The sequence below is a fragment of the Staurois parvus genome, unplaced genomic scaffold (assembly GCF_062004578.1).
Source record: "Staurois parvus isolate SC_StPar_1 unplaced genomic scaffold, SC_StPar_1.0 ptg000098l, whole genome shotgun sequence".
In the NCBI taxonomy this organism is placed as follows: domain Eukaryota; kingdom Metazoa; phylum Chordata; class Amphibia; order Anura; family Ranidae; genus Staurois; species Staurois parvus.
In genome coordinates, this window is record NW_028317894.1 from 5,063,452 (window position 1) to 5,073,130 (window position 9,679).

General features: G+C 41.2%; 1 pseudogene; it reads left to right on the forward strand.

Moving 5' to 3' along the window:
• Window positions 1-8,021: 8,021 nt before the first annotated feature.
• LOC149467866 (U2 spliceosomal RNA) lies at window positions 8,022-8,142 on the forward strand (annotated as a pseudogene).
• Window positions 8,143-9,679: the final 1,537 nt, after the last annotated feature.

Below are 9,679 nucleotides of genomic sequence, written 5' to 3' on the forward strand. Positions count from 1 at the left end.
TGAGCACTGCTCAGCCATTCACCGGATGCTTTGTACTTTCTGAATGAATACAAAGCTTCATCTGATTACTTGAAGTGGGGAACAGATGACATCATTGTCTCTACCTCAACCAACCAGGAGAAGCCTTGTATTCTTTGATAAAATACAAAGCTTCCTGTGAATGGCTGAGCAACCCTCAGCCCAACTCGATTTTGTTCTGGGAGCTGCTGGAACATAGCTCTGTATACAGTATATAGCTGACACTACATACAGTTTATACAGAGCTCATGGTGGGCACATCTGTTATTCAAGGTAATAGCTCATTTGGGCCAGTTTGGTCCAAACAAACTATTTTAAAGTGACAGAAGACTGCAGTATGGCTTTATGCTGACCATAAATTTGTAGAATTTTATTAGAAAATGTTCATCTTAAAAATGTTTTTTTTTATTTTAGTAGTCATTAGTAGTGTCAAATCAATGCTTGTGACAAGAACTTCAAAGGCGCAGTATAGAACATTATTGTTGAATGAACATGTTTCCTTCAGAAAAGTCCATTCACTCCAAAATCAAATGTTAACATCAAACAATTTTTGATTGTTTGTATGAATGTTTATTCAAAGGTCTACTAGTGTATTGCCAGGTGTACTCATGCACATGCACCTACATTGCCCATTAAGGCCTGGTTCACACCTATGTGTTTTTTTAGTGCTTTTTGTGTTTTGCAGAAACTCACTACAGTCCATTTAACATGGTTTCCTATGGGACACGTTCACATCTATATGTTTTATCAGTCACTGCATTTTTGAATAGGGTCAGGAACTTTTTTCCTGCAGCAGATTGCAACACATATAGATGTGAACCAGGCCTTATTTTGTTCCAAAGCAGAGAGGCTCAGACTTACATACAAGCCGGATATCCAACTCTGTGGGATAATTAGCACCTCAAACTGCCTGGAGCACTCATTATAGCTCACAGGACAATCAGAAACAGCCTGATATTCATGAGGATGCTAGAGATAAATAGTATTGGTTGCTTTTTTTGGAACATTTGTGGCCAGCCTTCCTTTCTATAATAGGTATGATAGCTATGATAGTTTAAATCCTCAGAAAAACAACTATTTGATGTTCTAATCAAAACTGACCTATGTGTAAAGTTTTTGCAGTCATTCTACACATCAACATTTTCAGGTCAAATTGGCAAAAGCCGTTTATAATAAAGTTTCCCAAAGTGTTGAATTTGTTTTTCAGTTCATTCCTTTAATCAGCTGATTTTTTCACAGCTAAAATAAACTGAACGATGATCAGAAGAATTTCAACACTATTGATCAGTTTTTATAGTTTTTTTTTTAACTGACAGTTCAGTCAAATATGGAAAAAATGAATGGTTAAATGAAAAATTACTCCCAGATCCAACCACTATTTGTATCAGTGTGTATGTGGCTAGCATAAAACCCCATACACACAATGAGAATATCGGACGAAGGATCGTCGTCTCCATATGGAAAATTAAGGAGTTACAAAAAATCTTGTACAGCAGAATAAAAATTCAAAAGTGATATAATGTATTGTATTGTATTTTCGGATGAAAACTGTACTGATTAAATGAAAATCACGTGATTTTGTATTGTACGAGAAAAATGTTTGTGCTTGTCTCTTCAAATATTTTCAGACAAAAGCTGTTTACTAATAGTCAGATTATCGTATGATCGCTTTAAAAGCAGTATTTTTTTTAATGATTTTCTGATCGTATGTACTAGGCTTTAGAGTAATTGTAATCCCATGATAAGGGCCCCTGAGATATTTAGTATCATGAATCATCGGGATGCTCCAGGCATGTAACAAGTTCAAGTTCAAACACAAGCAGCTCTGTGTAGGGCTGTTGTCCCAATTTAAGAAAAGGGGTTGATCAGGGGAAATTTGGCATTTTTTTTATAAAGAAAGATATAATATGTAAAATTAAATTCCAAAGAGGATCTAAATACAAAATTTAAGGCTATGGAATAACAAAACTTTTTTTTGTATGTGAAAGGGAAAAGTTTAAATTTCTATCAGGCTTTTTATATATAAAAATAATAGGATTTACCTTGACTTTCTGTGCTAAAGTCACAACAGTACAGTGAAGGGAACCCTTGTTAGGTGTGTTTAGAACAGGTGTTCTCTCTCAATGATAACTGCAAATTATGGATTTCTCATTATTTTCTATCCTGCTAAAATGGTGATCAGGACAAATAGAGAAGGCAAATCTCCCCAGGTGGACATCAGTACAATCCTGACAAGGATTATAACTCTCCCTTGCGCTACCAAAAATTAAACAAAGAAAATACGTTTTTGCTAAAGATATTGGTTAACCCCTCCCCACTGTGCCTCTTGGCCCTTTAAGAGCTTATAAATCCCCGGAGGCGGAGGCGGGCATTAGGGTCATGTGACCGCTGTGATTAGTTCTCACATGGTTGGAAAGCTTCTGAGTACGCATAGGGAGCTTGCCAGTAGCCCCCAATAACTGTGCTGGGAGCGCAGGGCTCGTGCTTTCAGCACAGAAAAGTGTTTACATAGGGCCACATATATGCGGCCTGTCGGTGTTAAAGCCCACCAGCCAAGAGGCTGCACATATGTGTTCTGGAGGGAAGAGGTGAAACAAAAAATAAATCCACGAATGACAAAGGGACATATCACTGAGGAAACAAGGACAATCAGACCCTTAGACATTCATGCTTTCATCCAATATGCATATCCATCCTTCAGCTCATACTGTAATTTACAATCTCCCAATTACCACCTATAAAGCAACACCATGTTGCACTGTAGCGGAGTGCCTTTAACACACCATGCCCAGATATAGGCTCCTTTAACTCCATTTCCCGCAACTTCTTAGGTTCCTGAACATGCCCAGGGAAGATATCTTCCCCTGCTTAATCAAAAAAGAACTATACAGTGCAGCGCTAATCAATAATAAATAAATAAATACCCAATGAATAGGTGATACAATAAATAAACTCGATATACACCCTGAGAGTATATATCCAAAATCATCAATAGTAATAACTTACTGTCATGCATGTAATCCCTTAAAGGGAATATCTGGTGCAAAAAGTGACAAATATAATCGTAAAACAATAAAGTGGCAAAAACATACAGTGCTCAAAATAAGTGAACCAATATGCAGTTACAAAAAAAGTCCAAATAATCAATAAACGTAATGCAATGCTTTATGGTGATCTTCACACTCCACTCTTCATGCAAAGAATAATGTGCAGTGTACGTGATTTACACGTGCCAATCCTTAACGGCCAAAATGCCCCCTCACCTCCTTACTTAGACCCCACAGGGCCAGCACGCTTTAGGATCAAACGATCCTATCAGAATGGATTCCTCTCTGGATCTCGCCTTCCACCTCCAGCATCCACCAGACTAACAGCCAGCTCCTCCCAGGGTCATAATGGAACACAAACAGAGACCCTCCATAGTGCAACCAGTTTTTATTAAACGATAAATAGATAGAATATAAAGTTCCACTCACATTCGTGATGATTTAATCCAGCTTCCTTACCACATGGTACCTGATGAAGTCACGTGCTGAACGTGACGCAACGTACGGTGGGAGGAGCTAACGTGGTGACGTCATTTCCGGCGTGGGGGCCATATTGGAACACCCTGTTACATTACCCATGCAGTACACCCATAGCATAGACTGAAATCTGTCCGAACAAGAGTCTAGTAAACATCCCGGGTAGGATAAAACTTGAAACACAAAATCATAAATTTTAATTTAATAAATAATCATAAAAAAATAATATAATAATAATAAATTGAATTCAATAATATAATCAAACCAAAAAACACTGAAATTTGAAATATAGCGCCAAGTTCGCACACCACTGAGCAAAGTCTCAAAATTGTTTTCAGTGTCTGATGATGAATTTCCCCACGAATCATTATCACTTAATTCTGCAAGTGGTTCTGATTTGCTATCGCTGTTCTCTAGCTGGTCTAAAACCGATTTTGACCTAAAGGGACTCTTTTTGGACGCCATGGACATTTCTCAGTTTCCAGGCAGAAAGTACAGTAAAAATGCAGGCAGGGCACAGGACAAAGCAGTAGGGACAAAATGTATGTGAAATGGTTTGGTACAGTAATGTTTTACTATGTGATTTTAGTGAATGTCATTTTTTGTCATTTTCAAATTTCCCACCGTTCCGTCCCCGTACGTCCCGACGCTCGCAGGGAACGGAACCCAGATGACAGATGCTGGCATCCGTCAGATTATATTGCCGGGACACTGCAGGAGGGACATCGCGGGAGCACAGGACAAGGTAAGTGATTGAGGGATCGTGGAGCAGCACCGCATGGTAAGCCCGAGTGTAGCTCGGGGTTACCGCTTGTGGTACTGAAACTTTGCCCCGAGCTACACTCGGGAATACCGCCAGGGGTGTTAATAGCAAACAGCTTCTCCAGAAGACCCAGCTACTAAGAGGATCATCTCCCCTATTCCTAGACGAACTCCGGTTCCAGTGGTGTAGCACTTTGACCTTCAGGCTTGGATCCCTCCATCTGTTGACCTGTGTTACCAGAGCTACCCTGGACTTCACTGTGAAGGACATTGTCTATGCGGTTAATTGTACATAGCTGTGTTCTGTACTGCTTTAGTGATTCTGAGCTATAAAATTTTATAGAGACTATCTATGGGTTTGATTTATTAAAACTGGAGAGTGCAAAATCTGGTGCAGCTGTGCATGGTAGCCAATCAGCTTCTAACTTCAGTTTGTTCAGTTAAGCTTTAACAAAAAAAACCCAGAAGTTGATTGGTTTCTGTGCAGATCTGCACCAGATTTTGCACTCTAGTTTTAGTAAATCAACCCCTAAGCTTTGCAGCCACATGTTACCTTGATTGAGTCACAGGGACATTGCTGTGAAGAGTCCATGTTTGTGCAGCTTTCATTATTCTGCAGTGTATACGTTTTTTTTGTTTTTATTTATTTAATCCAGAACCTGTATTTGATCATTCGGCTGATTATCTATTCTGTTAAAGTGCTACGTAGACTGAACCTACTAAACAGAATGTTGAATTAAAAAGTCTAAAATGTTAAATTATTCACTATAAATAAAAAAAATATTCAATATTTGTTTTCTTTGGGGAAAAATGTTTTTTTGGGGGGATTTAAATGTTCGTATATAATAATGCAGCACAAAGAGCAAAGATGATGTAGTGGTTGAAGTAATCCATGGCAACCAATCAGATTTCTCTTATCTGTAGTCAGATTACTTTCTGATTGGCTGCTGTGGCTTTCTGCAATTTGGGCATCATCACTGCCTCATTTAATAAGCCAGTTTGAATCACTGCCATAGAGGGAGAATTACCCTGTTAGACTCCTCAAAGGAACATGCCGCTAGGTGGTAATTAGCATTACAGCACAGGCTTTAGTGCTTGTAATAATAATTAGAAGTCATATGTTAATGAGCCGGATTTTACCAGTGTGAAATCCACCCTTTATACAACATGCCAGTCACAAACAGCCTTTTGTAGCCACTGAGCTTGCCTTGAGGTAACTCCACAGCCTTTCAATCCCCCTTTTCTTTGATAGGAATTGTCTATTCTTATTGCAGATATAAAGATCAAATGTGTTCCAATTTACCACCTGTTGCTGCTAAAATGAGGTGCCCATTTATTTAATTAGTGCCTTAAATCAGTGTGCCATATATTTAACCTTGTTTTACCTTAGTGTAGATGAAGAACTTTGGTTGGGGACACATGAGAGACAGGAAGTGTGGAGATAAGTTTGTGACTTGCAAATATCCACCTATAGTTACAGAGGAGCCATACCCTCCTACATGACCCATTCCAGTAGGTACAGAATGTTCTGCTTCTAATTATTCATTTCTGATTGCACTTTCCTAAGTTTAGCCAATTAATTATTGTGAATAGTTTGCTTAAAGATAAACTCAAGGCATTCCCCAATTAATTGCTGTGTTAGTTTAAAAAAAAAGTCTAAATGCCCAAAACACTTAACTAAATCTATAGTCACAGGACATCTGGTCCTGAAGGAGGGTCCATCTTTGGGTGTCCACATAACTACCTGGGTGATGCAGAAACCTCCTATTGGCTGTCTAGCGACGGGGTCCTCTCAGCATACAGAAGATGGTTTGGGGGGGGGGGCAACAGACTGCAGTGCTGGATCTAGTAGTGGTCACTCCCAGAGGCAGTGAGGGACATGAATGGCAGATTTAGGTGAGTATTAAAGAGGCATCAAAATGGTGAATAGCTTTTGATGAGGGTAATCAAAAAGGCAGGGAGAAGGGAGGGAGCAGAATGATTTGCCTACTGGATTATGTATTGATGGAGGGTCTGAGGACAACATGTATAAATACTGAAAAGAAGGAAGAAAGGTTTGTTGTCCCTAGCAACTGATCATATTTCAATTTTACAAGTGAATAAAAATGTTGTGCTGCTCAAAAACTCCAAACTGACTACAGTTCACACGGATAATGATAGAAAAAGTTCTTTAAAAATTCCAGCAAGAGTAGAGAATCTTCCTACTGGTGACTGAACCCAGAATCCCAGTGCTGCAAATCTTCAATACATGTGAATCACCACAGTGAACATAGAGATCCAGGTGGACTCTCACCTTCTTACATGGACCTGTATGTGAACACAGGTCAGATAGGCATCTCCACCATTAGTGGGGGTAACACATAACTTGCTCCTCTGTGGGCAATCTTCCCCTCATAAACCACGGCTGAATCTTCCAATTGCACCTGATATTAGTATAGCTGGCTCTGTGGGTAAAGTGTTCACAGAAAAAGCAGTTTAAAGCGGAAATTTATGTGGGTAAACGTTCCTCCCTCACATTTTCATTCATTCGTTGTCCAAAAACACCAGTTTGCTGCGTTGTGGCATTTTTCAGTGGTTTTCAGCATTAGAGCGTTGTTACAGCTAAAAAACTCCTCTAGAAGCCCACTAGTCCTGGGTTTTTTTTCCAGCCAAAAGATGTCCCAGACAAAAAACTTTAATTACAGTCTATGTGTGCATGGACACATAGGATAACATGCTGGGGGGTTTACTAGCTGTAGAAAAAAACATCAAAAGCCAAAAACAGCCGTTGTAAAAATGTCAAGTGTGCATGAGGACTAATTGTCAAAGCTTAATTGAACAAGCTGAAATTAGAAAGTGCTTGGTTACTATGCTCAGCTGCACCAGATTCTGTGTGTACCAGTTTTAGTAAATATCCACCAAGGTAACATTTCTCTGAGCTTGATAGCAGATGTAAACCAGACCCCAAAATCTCATCATTATTGATTACACCAGTGGTCCCCAGACTGTGGCCTGTGGGCCAGATGCAGCTCTTTGATTGTCTTGGGGCACTATTCCTGCCACTGACACCAATAGGGGAATATTCCTTCCACTGACATCAACGTTGAGACCATATTCCTTCCATTGACATCAACAATGAGCCATGGTTCTTCTTCCCATTAACCACATGTGCAACAAAGTTTTTTTTTTCCATTGCTCACCAACCCTGGGTCATTTTCCCCTAATGCCTGAAAGACAGTTAACTGTCCCTTTTGTTTAGTGTAACAGATCAGCAGAAAAGCTGGTCTGCAACTCTTTGCTGCTCTATCACTATGTAATCTCTCTCACCTTGTGAGTACAGCCTGCTTTGATCTACAGGACTGGAATGTAAAACCTAACCTGATTCCACCCACTGATTAACATAGCAGTTACACAGTCAATCCCCGCCTAGCCTGTCAATCAACCTCACTGTCTGTGCTCAGGCCAACTCTGGTTTCCTGAACAATAGGTTGAAACTAAAGGCTCCAGACTGTTAGATTCTAGCTGCCCTGCACTCCTACTTCTCTCTTATGGACTTCAGCTTCTATATGACTACTCTTGTTCACTGCCCACCCTAACCGTTGGTTTATCTCTGTTTTTTAATCTGATTGTCAACTTTGTACTCCATGCTCTGGTTCAATCCCTGGTCAGCTGCCATATGCACCAATGTTCCCAAAGGCTGCAACCTGGTACACCCTCCTGCAAAGTTCATCACCCTTTTTCGCTTCTCGGTCTTTTGGCTAAGATCAAGTGTAGTATCTGTTCTTATCAGTGTCCAGTAGGGGTGCTCCGCCACCATTCTTGCTTCTTGGTGAGGATGGTTGGCTGTATACTACCCCTGCTGGAATGATGGGGGCTCTGAAGGCTAGTACTGGAACAGAAACCGTGATGCCCCCGGGTAGTTGGGGCCCGGAAGTAATTTCCCCGGGAAAGCTGGAGGAGCCCAGTTCCTCCTGATTTGAACGGATCTACCTTGTCTGGCCAGGGGCCGGGAGGCAGAGAGTCTGCGGAACATTGCCACCTGAGTGGTCGCCTCAGGGGTGCTCTTAGTAACACATGGGGGTGGGATCCCAAGTGTGAAACGTGCACATGGTCACTAATCCAAAACACTTTTTCTGCACTGCGCTTTAGGGCTAGGCCTTTTGGCTAAATCCAGGGCAATTTTTATGCTACAGGCTTCAGGGCCTAGCCAGTACACAATTGCACGGCCACTTTTTTTATTTTTTCCTTTTTATTTATTTAATTTATTTTTTTCTCCCACGTTTGAGTCACTTTCACTTACATGTGTGTTTTTTTTCTCACGGATGGTAGGGTGTGGGTCCTCGGGCCTACCCTGAAATTTAGTGGGAGGATGTGTGGCCTTTTGGTTCCTTCCTCCCCTGTTCCTTGGGGGGTCTCTCTTCGGAAGAGCCCCCTGACCTAGTACTTGGTGGTTCGGCTAGCCACAAGGAATGGGGACCATCAGGCTAGGTGGAAACCTCAGTCCCTGTCAAGAGCCTCACGCCCCGGGAGATTAGGGTAGAGGTCCTACCCCTTCGAACAAAGCACACCCCTAAGTGCACTTTTTTGTGTTGGTGTTTTGCACTTACACGTTTTTGTGTTCACTTACGGGTTTTTCGTTTTTTCGAACTTCCGTGGACTTTAAAGAATAAAAAAAAATGTTCCCAAAGGCTGCAACCTGGTACACCCTCCTGCAAGTTCATCACCCCTTTTGGGTTGCTGTGATGAACATCTGGTGGTGTGTACCTAGACTCTGCACCTCACACTTTTCAGAGCTCACACCTTCTCCAATATGCAAATAGCATAGAGGGTCCATTATTTATTTTTGTCTGTGACATATAGAGGGTTTGAGGACTATTGGATTATACCAACATACACACAACCTTCATACAATATAACTTATCTTTGCATGTGAAAAAAGAGGGACTAAGCCAATAATTATTGAATCAGGATTAAAGCTGCCCCCATCAAAGTCAAAGGCATAGTAGCAGCTGCCACCCTGTGTGGGTAAGGTGCAGTGTGGTGCCCAGCAGTAAACACACTGGGGTCTGAGTGCAGAAAATGATCTACTGAAGAACTAGAAGAACAGTGCAACAGTCCAGAGGGGTGGAACACCCAACTGGGAACTCACAGTCAATGCAGCAGAGAGTCGAGGGTAGTAGACTCAAGTTTAAGAGAGGTGGAGTACGGCATGGCCGGTCTGACCCAAGAGGGAGCTTGAGAGGGTCTAAGCATAGGTCATACTCTTTCTCTATTCCTCTGGAACCTTTCCCTGCCACTAGTGCTTTCCCTGACGTGTGTCCCTATACTAGCCACTTTGAAAATGTCCGCAAAACCTTTGGTGCAGGGACTTTAAAATACTCTGCTTGACCCAAGAT